Source organism: Cervus elaphus, chromosome 6, assembly GCF_910594005.1.
Source record: "Cervus elaphus chromosome 6, mCerEla1.1, whole genome shotgun sequence".
NCBI lineage: Eukaryota > Metazoa > Chordata > Mammalia > Artiodactyla > Cervidae > Cervus > Cervus elaphus.
The window spans coordinates 37,555,650-37,570,487 of record NC_057820.1 but is presented as its reverse complement, the minus strand read 5'-3'; positions in this window follow the sequence as shown (position 1 = coordinate 37,570,487).

Sequence of the window (14,838 nt, the reverse complement as noted above, 5' to 3'; positions counted from 1 at the left end):
CTTTTATTTCTGTTACCTTCTGTAGGAAGTTAATTTCAGTAGACTATAAACTAGGCCAATTGTGATGATCACAAATAATATCAAAAACATAATTTCTAAAACAAATGGCACATAAACATTTCTTTTAATGCTGAGTAGTTCTCTTAATAAATTAAACCTGGAATAATTTTCAGTAGAAGGAACCTGCAAAATCTATCAGAAATTTTAGAGGGGAGGGAGTGATAAAGTGAGCACATTTTTTAAATAATCAAAACGCAGCAGAACATGTTGGTCAACTATTACTAAAATAATGCTTTGAGACAAACCACCCTAAGATGCAGTGGCTTACAAAAGCAAATATTTATTTCTCTTGCTCAGAGTTTTGTGAATCAGCAGAATTACCTTTGCTTTAATCTGCATATCTATCAGGCTTGTTTACAAGTTAAAGTTTGGATCAGATAGTTCCACATATTTTTCACTTTTTTGACCTAGAGGATACCTGGGACATCTTCTTATGGGTTATAGCAGGAGACCAAGAATCAAGTCAAGCAAGTGCAGTTTAGCCTTTCAACCAATGTACTAAACTTCAGAGGCTAAGCATGTCCTGTGGGAAAGTCTTACCACACTGGGGCAGGAAAATTATACACCATCCACAGTGGGGTGACACTGAAAATTACACAGCAAAGTCTGCGGATATATACTTTACTACAGAGAAGTGAATAATCTAGAATTCTTCCTTTTACCTCAAAATAATTGAGGAGAATTGAGGAGTGTAATTATTTAACTGTCTCATAAGAATGAAAGGTTTGCAAGCATGAAAAGGACACGGAGCCAAGTGCTGAGGAAAAGCATCCCGGGTCCCTTGTTCTGGGTTGAATTGTGTTTCTCTAAAAGGTTTGTTGAAGTCTTAGTCCCCGGAACCTGGGAATGTGATCTTATTTGGAAATAGCATCTTTGCAGAGGTAGCTAAGCTAAGGTCACTAGGGTGGGTCCTAATCTATTATGACTGGTGTCCCTACAAGAAGTAGAAAATGCCAAATGGAGAGAGAGAGAAAAAGTGGAGGTCAGGCCACATGATGACAGAGGTGGAAATTGAAGTGCTGCTGGGGCAAGCCAAGAAATAAAAAGATTTTTGCAAATCACCAGAATCTAGAATAGGCAAGACAGGATTCTCTACTATAGGTTTCGGAGGGAGCCTGGCCTTAACAACACCTTGATTTTGAGCTTTGATCCTCCAGAAGTGTGAGACAATACATTTCTATTGTTTCAAACCACACCATTTGTGGTAGTATGTTATGGCTTTCCTAGGAAAATAATATATCCTATAAAACCTAGTCACCCTGACATGGTCTGATGAGGAGGTAAATATACTGTCTAGGCCTGGAGTTAGTGTCCAGGTGCTATTCAGGTAAAATAAGGAAACCACAGTTCTGGACCCCAAAGAACTGGGAGTGAGTCAAAGATAAACAATGAGCTAAGATTCCTGGCATGGAAATGCCTCTACTTGAAATGGTAGGGCTGCCTTAAACCAGAAATGTATCTTTGACCTTGAAGCAACAGGATATAATTGCTAACCGAGGTGTCTAGAATTTGTGGCAGAGTAACAAGAGTGATGAATAGCATTGGTGTCTGTGATATAGCAACCTTTCACCAAATTCCAGTGGAATTTAGCGATAGTAATTGTTAAAAGTGTTACCAGATGCAGAAATGAAAACTTTCCAAGTCCTGTCTTCCCTTTTCACCTCTCACCAGTTGCCAAGTGGCAAAATGTGCTGTGGACAGCTGGCATTTCTTCAGACAGATCTTTTCAGAGAGTTGGTTTTTTGACAAATCCTTTTTCTACACACTCTTGCTTATATTGATTCTGATAATGGATACAGGGGATACCTTTTTACAGTTATATTTTTCTTACTGATTTGCTTTAAGACTTATTAGGAATCTGATCTTTAATTTTTTGATTTATAGTTAATTCTATAACTTTATGCAACTTTGTGAATGGTAGGCCGGTGATAATACTACTTACAATTTTTTCTTCTCAGATAATATGATTCATAAAGTTGTTTTTCCAGGAGACCTATTTAAGAAATGATATCCTAAATTAAGGCAGGAAACAGTGAGAAAAATGTAGCAAGAAGGATAATACAGTATTCTAATGATGTCACTTTGGTTAAATATTCAAAGATACATTTAGATCTCCAGTCAAGAACTGGTGATGTTTCATATGGAAAGTTCACATTTAAATGGAATATAAATTAATTTTAAATAAGAATAATTTAAATTATTTTAATTGAAAACATTTTTCTGTTAGTCCTACTGTCAGCATTTGCTGTTGTTCAGTTGGTAAGTCATGTCTAACACTTTGCAACCCCATAGACTGCAGCATGCCAGACTTCCCTGTCCTTCGCTATCTCCTAGGGTTTGCACAAACTCATATCCACAGAGTCAGTGACACAATCCAACCATCTCATCTTGTCACCCCCTTCTCTTCCTGCCCTCAATATTTCTTAGCATGAGGGTCTTTTCCAATGTGTCAGCCCTTTATATCATGTGGCCAAAATATTGGAGCTTCAGATTCAGCATCCGTCCTTCCATTGAATAATCAGGGTTGATTTCACTTAGGATTGACTGGTTAGATTTCCTTTCAGTCCGAGGGACTCTCAAGAGTCTTCTCCAACACCACAGTTCAAAATCATCAATTCTTTGGCGCTCAGTTTTCTTTATGGTCCAACACTCACATCTGTACATGACTACTGGAAAAACATAGTTTTGACCATACAGAACATTGTTGACAATGTGATGTCTCTGCTTTTTAATATGCTTTCTGGATTTGTCATAGCTTTCTTCCAAGGAGCAAGTGTCTTTTAATTTCATGGTTACAGTCACTGTCTGTAGTGATTTTGGAGCCCAAGAAAATAGAGTCTGTCACTGCTTTCCCATCTATTTGCCATGAAGTTATGGGACTAGATGTTATGACCTTAGTTTTTTGAATATGGAGTTTCAAGCCAGCTTTTTCACTCTTCTTTTTCACTTTCTACAAGAGACTCTTTAATTCCTCTTTGCTTTCTGCCATTGGTGTGGTTTCATCTGCATATGTGAGCTTATTGATATTTTGTCCAGCAATCTTAATACTAGCTTGTGATTATCCAGCCTGGCAATTTGCATAATATACTCTGCATAGAAATTAAATAATCAAGGTGACAATATACAGCCCTGACATACTCCTTTTCAAATTTGGAAATAGTCCATTGTTCCATGTCTGGTTCTGTTTCTTTTTGATCTGCATACAGGCTTCTCAGGAGGCAGTTAAGGTGGTCTGGTATTCCTATCTTTTAAGAATTTTCCAGTTGGATATGATCCATACAATCAAACAGCTTCCCTGGTGGCTCAGTCAGTAAAGAGTCTGCCTGCAATGCAGGATACCTGGGTTCAATCCCTGGGTCAGGAAGATCGAAGGAAATGGCAACCCACTCCAGTATTCTTGCTTCGAGAATTCCATGGACAGAGGAGCCTGGTGGGCTACAGTCCATGCGGTCACAAAGAGTTGGACATAACTGAGTGACTAACTCTCACTTTCATTTTCATACAGTCAAAGGCTTTAGTGTAGTCAATGGACCAGTAGTAGATGCCTTTCTAGAATTTCCTTGCTTTCTCTATGATCCAATGGATGTTGCTGGCAATTTGATCTCTGGTTCCTCTATCCTTTCTAAATTCTACTTCTACATCTGGAAGTTCTCGAATCACATACCACTGATTCCAAGCTTGAAGGATTTTGAGCACTACCTTGCTAGCATGGGACATGTGCACAATTGTATAGTAATTTGAACATTCTTTGGAACTGCCCTTCTTTGGGATTGGGATGAAAACTGACTTTTTCAATCCTGTGGACACTGCTGAGTTTTCCATATATGCTAACATATTGAAGTTTGTAGCACTTTTGTGGCATTGTGGTATCATCTTTTAGGATTTGAAATAGCTCAGCTGAAATTCCATCACCTCCTCTAGCTTTGTTCACAGTAAGGCTTCCTAAGGCCCACTTGACTTCACATTCTAGGATGTCTGGCTCTAGGTTAGTGACCACACCATCATGGCTATCATGGTCATTAAGACATTTTTTGTACAGTTCTTCTGTATATACTTGCCACTTCTTAATCTCTTCTGCTTCTGTTAAGTCCTTACTGTTTCTATCCTTTATTGTGCCCGTTCGTGCATGAAATGTTCACTTGATATCTCTAAATTTTCTTGAAGAGATCTAGTCTTTCCCATTCTATTGTTTTTTTCTCTTTCTTTGAATTGTTCACTTAGAAGACCGCCTTATCTCTCTTTGTTATTCTCTGGAACTCTGGATTCAGATGGGTATATTTCTCCTGTCTCACTTGCCTTTCACTTCTCTTTTCTTCTCATCAGTTTGTAAAACCTCCTCAGACAACCACTTTGCTTTCTTGTATTTATGTTTCTTTGGGATGGTTTTGGTCAACACCTCCTGTACAGTGTTGAGAATCTCTCTACATAGTTCTTTAGACCCTCTGTCTACCAAATCTAATCCCTTGAATCTACTTATCACCTCCATTGTATAATCATAAGGGATTTGATTTATGTCATTCTTGAATAATCTAGTTATTTTACATACTTCCTTCAAATTTAAACCTGAAATTTGCAATAAGAAGCTCGTGATCTGAGCCACAGTCACTTACAAATCTTGTTTTTGCTGACTGTAGAGCTTCTTCATCTTCATCTGCAAAGAATATAATCAATCTGATTTTGGTATTGACCAACTGGTGATGTCCATGTGTAGAGCTGTCTCTTGTGTTGTTGGAAAAGGATGTTTGCTGTGACCAGGGTGTTCTCCATCAACATAGATTAACAATACTCATAACTGGAATGTGAAAGTGCAAGGGGAGGAGAGTGTCAGACATATGATGCTTAAAAATGGCAAATTATTGTTATTATTTTTTTGCTTAAAAATCAGATATCAGTCAGAAATGACTTAAACACACTTCTCACCTGTAGAGACTTCTTTTCCCTTAAATTCAATACATGTATCTTTTAATTTTGGGGAAAAATGACCTATGGTTGACAAAAGACTTCCCTTGCATGAGCTCATTTGATCCTTGTTTAAAACTAAGATAGAAAGATAATAGAATTCCTAATTTCAGATGAAAATTGAGGTTCAGAGTCATTGGAATCACATCAGCAGATGGTGACAGGATTCAGTTTAGAATTCATGTCTTTTTTTGTTAACTTTTCATCCACCTATGCAGTAGAGATATTTAATAAGGAGAATTACTGTGTTTCTAGCTCCTTAGCAATGACTTTTGATTGAGATGAATATTTTGTTTAAGAGTGTGGATCATTATATATGGAACTTTTAGAAAGGCAAGATACTGATCTTCATTGAAAATATCTCCAATTAGAGAGCAAGAGTGTTAAAGGAGAGACAGGAATGATAGCCCAAAGAAGATACATGAGATGGCTCCTTAAATCCTGCTGGGGAAAAGAGAAATACTTCCACAACAGGAAACAATGGTCATTCCTACTTCATTACTACCCAACTGAAGGAATATACATCATGAGCTACAATCTTCCAAACTGAACAGCATCACAGAGTCATTCACCTCTATAATCCACATATGCCCATAAGAAATAGTGAAAAAAGTCTAGGTTTTCCTCTTTGCACTTATTTATTCTTTTGGATCTTGACCCTAAAGCTTTCACTGTTTTCTAAAATTTCTAAAGCTTTCAAGAAGACAAATTTTCTTTTGTTCATATTTTCTAACTGTCTCAGTAGGAGGGTTGGTACAAAAACCTAGTCTGCATTACTAAAGCAAAAGTCTTTTTTATTATTTTAAATTTTTATCAATGACTTACTAAAAAGTCAAAATAAGGCTTTTCTGAGTGCAAATCATACTAAATGACAGCATTTCACTGATATTAACATTCTTTTGAAGTTCCTACTTTTGTAAAGTAATGCGTTGGCATTTTTTTATAGAGACAGTGCAATTTGGTGACAGATTGAGTGTATTTGTGGGGCTTTAGGTAGAGGTGATAAAAATGTGTTCTGTGACAGTGAACTTTAATATATAACATTAGGTGACTACATTGTTTCCTATTTCAAGAATAGTCTCTCATCTATGAACACTGAAGTTTTTTCTCTCCTAACACTCATATAAAGAAGTCCTCAAATGTATTATTTAGAAGTAGTCATTTCATTATTCATACCACAGTACCTGGGTCAGGAAGATCCCCTGGAGAAGGAAATGGTAACCCACTCCAGTATTCTCGCCTGGAGAATCCCATGGAGGGAGGAGCCTCGTAGGCTACAGTCCACAGGGTTGCAAAGAGTCAGAGATGACTGAGTGACTTCACTTCACTTTGTTTTTAATTGCCTTTTATTTATTTTAAAAAATTTATCTCACTGTGTTATAATTAGACTAAAAATTATCTTTCTAAAGACAAGGAAATATGTCTTAAATATCTTTATGTCCACATTGCTTAACAGAGCCCTACCCTACATTTTTTAAATGGATAAATGAAGGGTGAATGGACACATACAAAAAGATTATGATGGTATGCGGTTACTGTAATCTCATAGACAGGCTTCTAAAATCAAAACTTCTTACATTTTTGTTTTGAATGTCTGTTTCTTCTTTAGTTTATCTAAAATTACTTTCATATTTTCTTTCTATACCTATAAATACTAGATATTTATTTTCAACAGTTTTTGAGAGAAACTCTGTTCTCAAATATGTACAATACAAATATTAGAAGCCTTTTTTTCTGTCCTTCTAAATTTTAGCTTGCTTAATTTCCAGGATTATTTCTTGCATAATAAGTTCCCAACTTGGGTTTAAAAATGTACCACATATGTGAGAGGCCCAGTTGGTTTAAAGCATTACTGTTATGCTGTCTTTGTTGTGTTCTCAGTTTACATTGATAATAGCCAAGATCATAAGAGCTTTCATGACATTCATCAATCTGCTATCAGTATTTTACTATGGTTAGAAAGTATTTATGGATCAAATTACATCAGTTCCTTATTGATCCAAGATTGACAAAAGTACTTCAAAGTTTGCAGTTTAAAAACTACCATGAGATTAGTCTGAGTGAAAAATGGTCTTTGAAAGTATAAGATTCAAATGCAATGTATAAAATGAAGTCCTCCTTTCATGTATATTTTAGCAATTTTTTCAGATATTACTATTCTTCTTCAAGTTTTGTGATAAACGTCAGTCTGGCAAACACAAGGATGCTGCCCTTGCATTCAAGGAAACACATTTTCATTTAAAGCATATTTTTATAAGCACATTGACAAGTTTTTAGAAAAAAACTGAACCCAGATGCTGTTGCTATAGTAAATATGAAAGTATCTTTCTGTATTAAAAAGATAGCTTTTCTATTCTAAACTAGTGGTTGTTTGAAAAATCATTTGATCTTTTTCTTAACTAGTGCCAGAAAGTTAAGCTTGATATCAACTATGAAAAGAAGAAAATTCCTGCATTTGGAAGGTAGCAAGCAATCTTAAATGCAGAATGCTATCAAAACTACCTACCAGGTCAATTTGCTAAGTTAAGTGTTGATGCATTTTGCAGCTGATGCACTCTGGCAGGCCATTCAAGGAGCATGACTATTCAAAATCATGCATTTGATAAAAAAATTCAAAGTAGACAACTGACAACATCTGTTCTAAAAACATTCGTGGCTAAAATTTTATCCTCCATGCTCTGTGGTGCAGAACTCTGGAAAACAATTATGTATGTGAGTTCTTGGAGAGAACTAAGTATTTTCCCATCTTTAGAAAAAAAATAAAAATTACCCTGCCAGGAAGCATTCTTTTATAGGTGGGGTGGTTCCTCTCTTGAGCAAGAATATAAGCTATGCTTATGAAGTTGCTTAAAAAATGTTTGCCTTGACCTAATATGCCACCTGATATGAAGAGCTGACTCATTGGAAAAGACCCTGATGCTGGGAAAGATTGAGGACAGGAGGAGAAGGGAACAACAGAGGATGAGATAGATGAATGGCATCACCAACTCATTGGAATGAGTTTGAGTAAACTCCGGGAAATGGTGAAGGACAGAAAGTCTGGCGTGCTGCTGCCCACGGGCTTGCAAAGAGTTGGACATGACCAAGTGACTGAATAATAAAATGTGTGTGTTATATAGTTCTGTTTGCAATTGGGTGCAGATAACATGTGCATTGTAGAAGTTTGCAAGATAGTTTAATTTGAAGTATCATTCATCTTCTCTCAAAACGTGACTAACATTGTAACTGATATTCATAAGAGGTATGTATGACATTGAAATATGGTTGTGAGACAGTTTGTTAAAAAAATAATATTTGATGATCACAGATGTGTAATTCAAACAAATGAAGCCATGTATAGAAAGAAAGAAGAAAGCCATAAAATATCTTTAATATGTCTAAATATAGACATAACTCATATTAAGAGTACATTATATGAAATGCTAGGCTGGATGACTCACAAGCTGGAATCGGGATTGCTGAGAGAAATATTTATAGCCTCAGTTATACAGATACCACTTTAATGGCAGAAAGTGAAGATGAACTAAAGAGTCTCTTGATGAAGGTCAAAGAAGAGAGTGAAAAAGCTGGCTTAAAACTCAATATTCAAAGAACAAAGAACATGGCATCTGGTCCATCATTTCTTGGCAAATAGATGGGGAACAGTGAAAGCAGTCTAAGATTTCATTTTCTTGGGCTCCAAAATCAATGCAGACTGTGACTGCCGCCACAAAATTAAAAGACACTTACTCCTTGGAAGAAAAACTATAACAAGACTATGATAGTGTATTGAAAAGCAGAGACATTACTTTGCCAAAAAAGGTATGTATGGTGAAAGCTATGGTTTTTTCAATAGTCATGTATGGATGTGAGAGCTGGACTGTAAAGAAGGCTGAATGCTGAAGAATTGATGCTTTTGAACTGTGTTGCTGGAGAAGACTCTAGAAAGTCCCTTAGACAGCAAGAAGATCAAACCAGTCAATATTTAGAGGAAATCAACCCTGAATATACATTGGAAGGACCAGTGCTAAAGCTGAAGCTCCAATACATTGGCCACTTGATGCAAAGAACTGAGTCACTGGAAAAGCCCCTGATGCTGGGAAAGATTGACGGTGGGAGGACAAGGGGATGGCAAAGGATGAGATGGTTGGATGGCATCATTAAGTCAATGGACATGAGTCTGAGTGAACTCAGGGAGATAGTGAAAGACAGGGAAGCCTAGCATGCTACAGTTCATGGGGTCACAAAGAGTCAGACATGACTTAGCAACTGAACAAGAACAAAAATGCTTAAAATTAAATACTTTTATAGCAATAGACAACATCAATGAGTCACAAATAAAATGCAAACTTATGACAAATAAAGCCAATATGGGTAATATAACAAGAATTTCTTCTGATTGATGAGAAATAAATATAAGTTCCAGGAGCTGGCCATGAACAGGGAAGCCTGGCATACTGTGCGTCCATGGGGTCGCAAAAAGTTGGACACAGTTAAGTGACTGAACTGAACTGAAATATAAAAGAAAAATGGGAAGGTAATAAATATATAATTTAAAATAAGTGAAATGACTTTACCAATAAAATATATAAAAATGTTCTCAATCTCAATAAATGTCAAGTAAACAGCAATTAAAATAATACTGTAATATAGTTTTCAAGAATAAAGTTAGTGTTTAGAAATAAAGACATTAGTAGCTACTGATGATTCTGTGACAGAGATAAGTAACTCTGATGGGAATATAAATATAAATTGCTAAAATCTTTCTGGAAAGCAGTTTGCTAGGAATAGAGTTCTAGCTCTGGTGGCAAGATTTTGTCACTATACTCTGCCTTCCATTTACAAAAGTAAATAACTTTATACAGATATTTATTTGTTGCATAATCTCTGAAACTTTTAGGATCTTCCCAAAAGGTCAATGGCCTATGCTGTTAATATCTTAAAAAATTTTAAATACAAATTTTTACCCAGAAATTCTAGGATGTTAATATCCAAAAAGCTCTACCATTTGTATATATGTATCAGTTCAGTCACTCAGTCGTGTCCGACTCTTTGCAACCCCATGAATCACAGCATGCCAGGCCTCCCTGTCCATCAACAACTCCTGGAGTTTACTCAAACTCAAGTTCATCAAGTCGGTGATGCCATCTAGCCATCTCATCCTCTGTCATCCCCTTCTCCTCCTGCGCCCAATCCCTCCCAGCATCAGGGTCTTTTCCAGTGAGTCAAATCTTCGCATGAGGTGGCCAAAGTATTGGAGTTTCAGACTCAGCCTCAGTCCTTCCGATGAACACCCAGGGCTGATCTCCTTTAGGATGGACTGGGTGGATCTCTTTGCAGTCCAAGGGACTCTCAAGAGTCTTCTCCAACACTACAGTTCAAAAGCATCAATTCTTTGGTGCTCAGCTTTCTTTATAGTCCAACTCTCACATCCATACATGACCACTGGAAAAACCATAGCTTTAACTAGACAGATCTTTGTTGGCAAAGTAATGTCTCTGCTTTTTAATATGCTAGGTTGGTCATAACTTTGCTTCCAAGGAGTAAGCGTCTTTTAATTTCATGGCTGCAGTCACCATCTGCAGTGATTTTGGAGCCCCCCAAAATCAAGTCTGACACTGTTTCCACTGTTTCCCCATCTATTTCCCATGAGGAGATGGGACCAGATGCCATGATCTTAGTTTTCTGAATGATGAGCTTTAAGCCAACATTTTCACTCTCCTCCTTCACTTTCATCAAGAGGCTTTTTAGTTTCTCTTCACTTGCTTTTCTAGTTATCCTCTCCGGTTACAACACTGGCTTCAGCTACCTCTGGTGGTACCTTGTGTTCAGTGTGGGAGATGGTTTGCTTGGAGAATATTTTGCTTTCTGATGATTTCTCTCCTTTCCACTTTAAGTTTTCTCATTGTACTAGGCTTCAGATAGTCTCTGTCTTTCACAAATTATTTTATTTTCTATACATTGTAAAAGAAGTAGAGACTTTCTCTACTGTTCTCATGAAGTCTCTGTGTCAGATAATCTCTGTATTTTACAGACATAGGTGTGTAGCCTATTGATTCTGATTCTGGGCATACTTCTGAACCTAGCATGCATTTCTTCTTTTCCTCTAGATTTTTGATCTTTTTTTTTTCTCTTCCCTTCACTGGTGCAGTGAACTTTTATTTATGCACTATGGTAGCGGTGTTTGTTGTCCTTCCTCCCATATGACACCACCCTTATGTCTGAAAGCTAATAGGAACTAAAGAGCCTCTTGATGAAAGTGAAAGAGGAGAGTGAAAAAATTGGCTTAAAACTCAGCATCCAGAAATCTAAGATCTTGGCATCTGGTCCCATGGCTTCATGGCAAATCGATGGGGAAACGATGGAAACAGTAACAGACTTTATTTGCTTGGGCTCCAAAATCACTGTGGATGGTGACTTGCAGCCATGAAATTAGAAGACACTTTAACAACAACAAACTATATGTTAAAGCTTTTGTTTTGTAGAGAAGAGAGGGGATAAATGCCCAGATCAGTTTCCTATTGTTTTTGTGAGGCCACTGTCATATTGTAAATGTCACACCTTTTCTGTGCATGCCTCTTGTTCACATTTTTACTAATATTTATTGAACAAGAAGAAAAAACAACAATTTGATAGTATTTATGATGAAAAAAATAGAAATGTTAGTCACTGGCTTGTGCTCTACTGCCAATGAGGTAATTCATGCCCTGTCATTTCTACAAATCCACCTTATAATTTCTAAATTATTTTGGGACTTCCTTTTTAATAAGAATGCCACAGCATGAACTAATGCATGATTGTCTCTTGAAATTATATATTAACTGTGATTATTATTATTATTAGTCATTATGACCTCATTATACAACTGCAGTGCCTAGTAGATCCTGTTATAGATGTGGTATAATGGTAATTATATTGTTTTTAATATGGTACTGTAAGAGTCACCTCATGTATATAGCACTGACTAAATGTTAGGTGGCAGTTTTAGACTTACAATATTTATTATGTTTCTACAAACTTAACTTTTTGCTTGATGGAAAAGAGTCACTAAGTCTTACTCAGACAATCCTCTTTTTTTCATATCTTAAATGTGAAAATGGATTTCATCTAATTCCCATCCATCTGATAAAGATCTATATCCAAAGTTACTGAAGATACTGGTAAATTATTGTATTATTTCTACCACATCTTGAAGAAAACAAGAAAAAAAAACCCACAATGATTTGTAATACTGCAAAATTTGAAGTTGAGAAACATTTGTCAGCAGCATAGAATATAAACTGAAGTATTATCCCGTTTTTAGGGACTACGTATGGTCACAAGCTGGTTTAATGATGAGGTGAGATGGTAATAGAACCAAAAGATAGAATTGAATCGAAATGGAAACTAAGGGCATAATGTTTCCTTCTATGAAAAATAATCAATATCCTTTGTCTTTATTTCCCATTGTCTCATCCCATCTATAGGTATTCTCCTTTCAGGGCCTGATGGACCTCTGATCTTACTCTTCTGTTTTACTATATTGGTATTCACTTAAAATGTTTTTCTCTAAATTCTATTTTCTTTCTTTTCATCACTTAACATGTTGTCTTTCTTCCCATAATTCTAAGACAATAATGAATATTATAGGATTATAAGTAGAAATTAGAATTGCTTCATCTAATAGTTTATTAATAAATTGGAGAATTCTAAGTTCTTTCAAATGTGATTCCTTTCTTCGCTCATAAATATAATGGTTTCTTATTTGTATTATGTCATTGAAGATACTGCAAATATAATGAGCAAAGGCCTCTTCTTTCTACAGCTTTCTTGAACCAGTGAAGAATGACTTCTAGAAAGGCACCTTTTAGAACTTAATGATCAGTCTCTGCAATTTCAACCTAAAGGTAAGGTCTATTTGTTGTGTTGTTCACTTGCCAAGTTGTGTCCAATTCTTTGTGACCCCATGGACTACAGCATGCCAGGCTTCCCTGTCTTTCACTGTCTCCTGGAGTTTGCTCAAGTTTATGTCTATTGAGTTGGTGATGTTATCCAACCATCTCATGCTCGTTTGCTTCCTTCTCCCCCTGCCCTTAATCTTTCCCAGCATCAGGGTCTTGCTTAAGTTTATTCTCTAAGGCTAAGGTACCTTGGTTTGGGGCTATGGGCTGTTTGTCTTTGGGAATATCTCAGTTAAGAGGTGGTATATTGTATAAAAGGCTGCCTTGGTGGCTCAGACAGTAAAGAATCCTCCTGTAGTGCAGGAAACGAGTTGGATCCCTGGGTTGAAAGATCCCCTGGAGAAGGGAATGGCTACCCACTCCAGTATTCTTGCCTGGGAAATCCCATGGGCAGAGAAGCCTGATGGGCTATAGTCCATGGGGTCACAAAGAGTCAGACATCTCTTATTGAAAAAAAATAAGAACGAATAAAAGTACATTTGAATGTAGTTTCTTTTCCTCTATTAATTTGTACTGTAGTTGCTTTTCAATGTTTCATTAGTATCTGCTGTACATCAGAAACTTATACATATATCATCTCTTTTGTAGATTTCCTTCCCATAGGTTGTCATAGACTACTGAGTACAGTTCCCTGTGCTATACAGCAGATTCTCACTAGTTATCTTTTTCATACATAATAGTGTATATATGATAATCCCACTCTCCCAATTCATTCCGCCCCCTCTTTCTACCTTGATAACTATAAGTTTGTTTTCTAGAAAGCAGAATTTCATTTGACAGCCTCAATGAAAGTGAATGTCTCTCAGTCATGTCCAACTCTTGGCAACCACGTGGACTATACAGTTCATGGGATTCTCCAGGTCAGAATACTGGAGTGGGTAGCTGTCCCCTTTTCAAAGGGATCTTTCCAACTCAGAGATTGAACCCAGGTCTGCTGCATTGCAGGCAGATTCTTTACCAGCTGAGTCACCAAGACAGCCTCAATAGTTAGACTCTATCCAGTTTAACTATTTTATTCCCTAGTGCCACTATCTCTAGCATTGTAAATGAAGGTCAGTATTTTTCAAATTCTTTACATACTGAAACTTCTTTAATACTAGAAAATAATTTTGAATGTGATTGTATGTAAGAATAATTGTTCTTTTATAGCCACTGAATGATATTGTACACAATGAAAAATATTACTGTACTATTGCAATATTATATAACTGGCATGTGGTTTACTAATCAAATGGTACCTAAACACATTTTAAAACTAGAGTACATACATGTGTGAGAGAAATGCTTCCATTCTAGAGACAATGGTTGGTGTACTACAATGATGTGTAGTACAGATCTAGGAGTTATTTTTAAATAGATAATAATTCTATTCCATGTTTTCCCTTCTGCACAATGGATAAACTTGTATCTGCCCTAAAAATTTCACAAAACATTGTAAAGATTACCTGAAATAATGCTCTTATAGTAACAGAAAACATGAAACATTCCACAAAAAAGTAAGCAAACTTCTTTATACTCTTTGAATTCATTTTATAAACTATCTTGTGCAGAGTTGTTTGCACTGTTTGATGTTGATGAGGAAAAAAATCCATTCTGGAATAGCTAGTTTGAAGGTGGAACATTGTTATTTTAGAGATATTGAGAAGCAGTAAGGGTCTGTTCAATATCTTGTTTTCTGCTACTGAAACTGAGCCAAATGCAAAGATCCTTCTGGAAGTCAATGGGAGTTCTGAACGCAAGCCAGAGCAAGATGAGAAAAATAAAGCAAAATGAGGAACTGGCCTGAAGTCAACTGTTTAAAAAATGAAAGTAAAACTTTCTGATATGTTCCCCTAATGGTAGATAATTATATATTATATTTTAGATGGTTTTCAAAGTGCCTTATTCATTCATTAGTCAG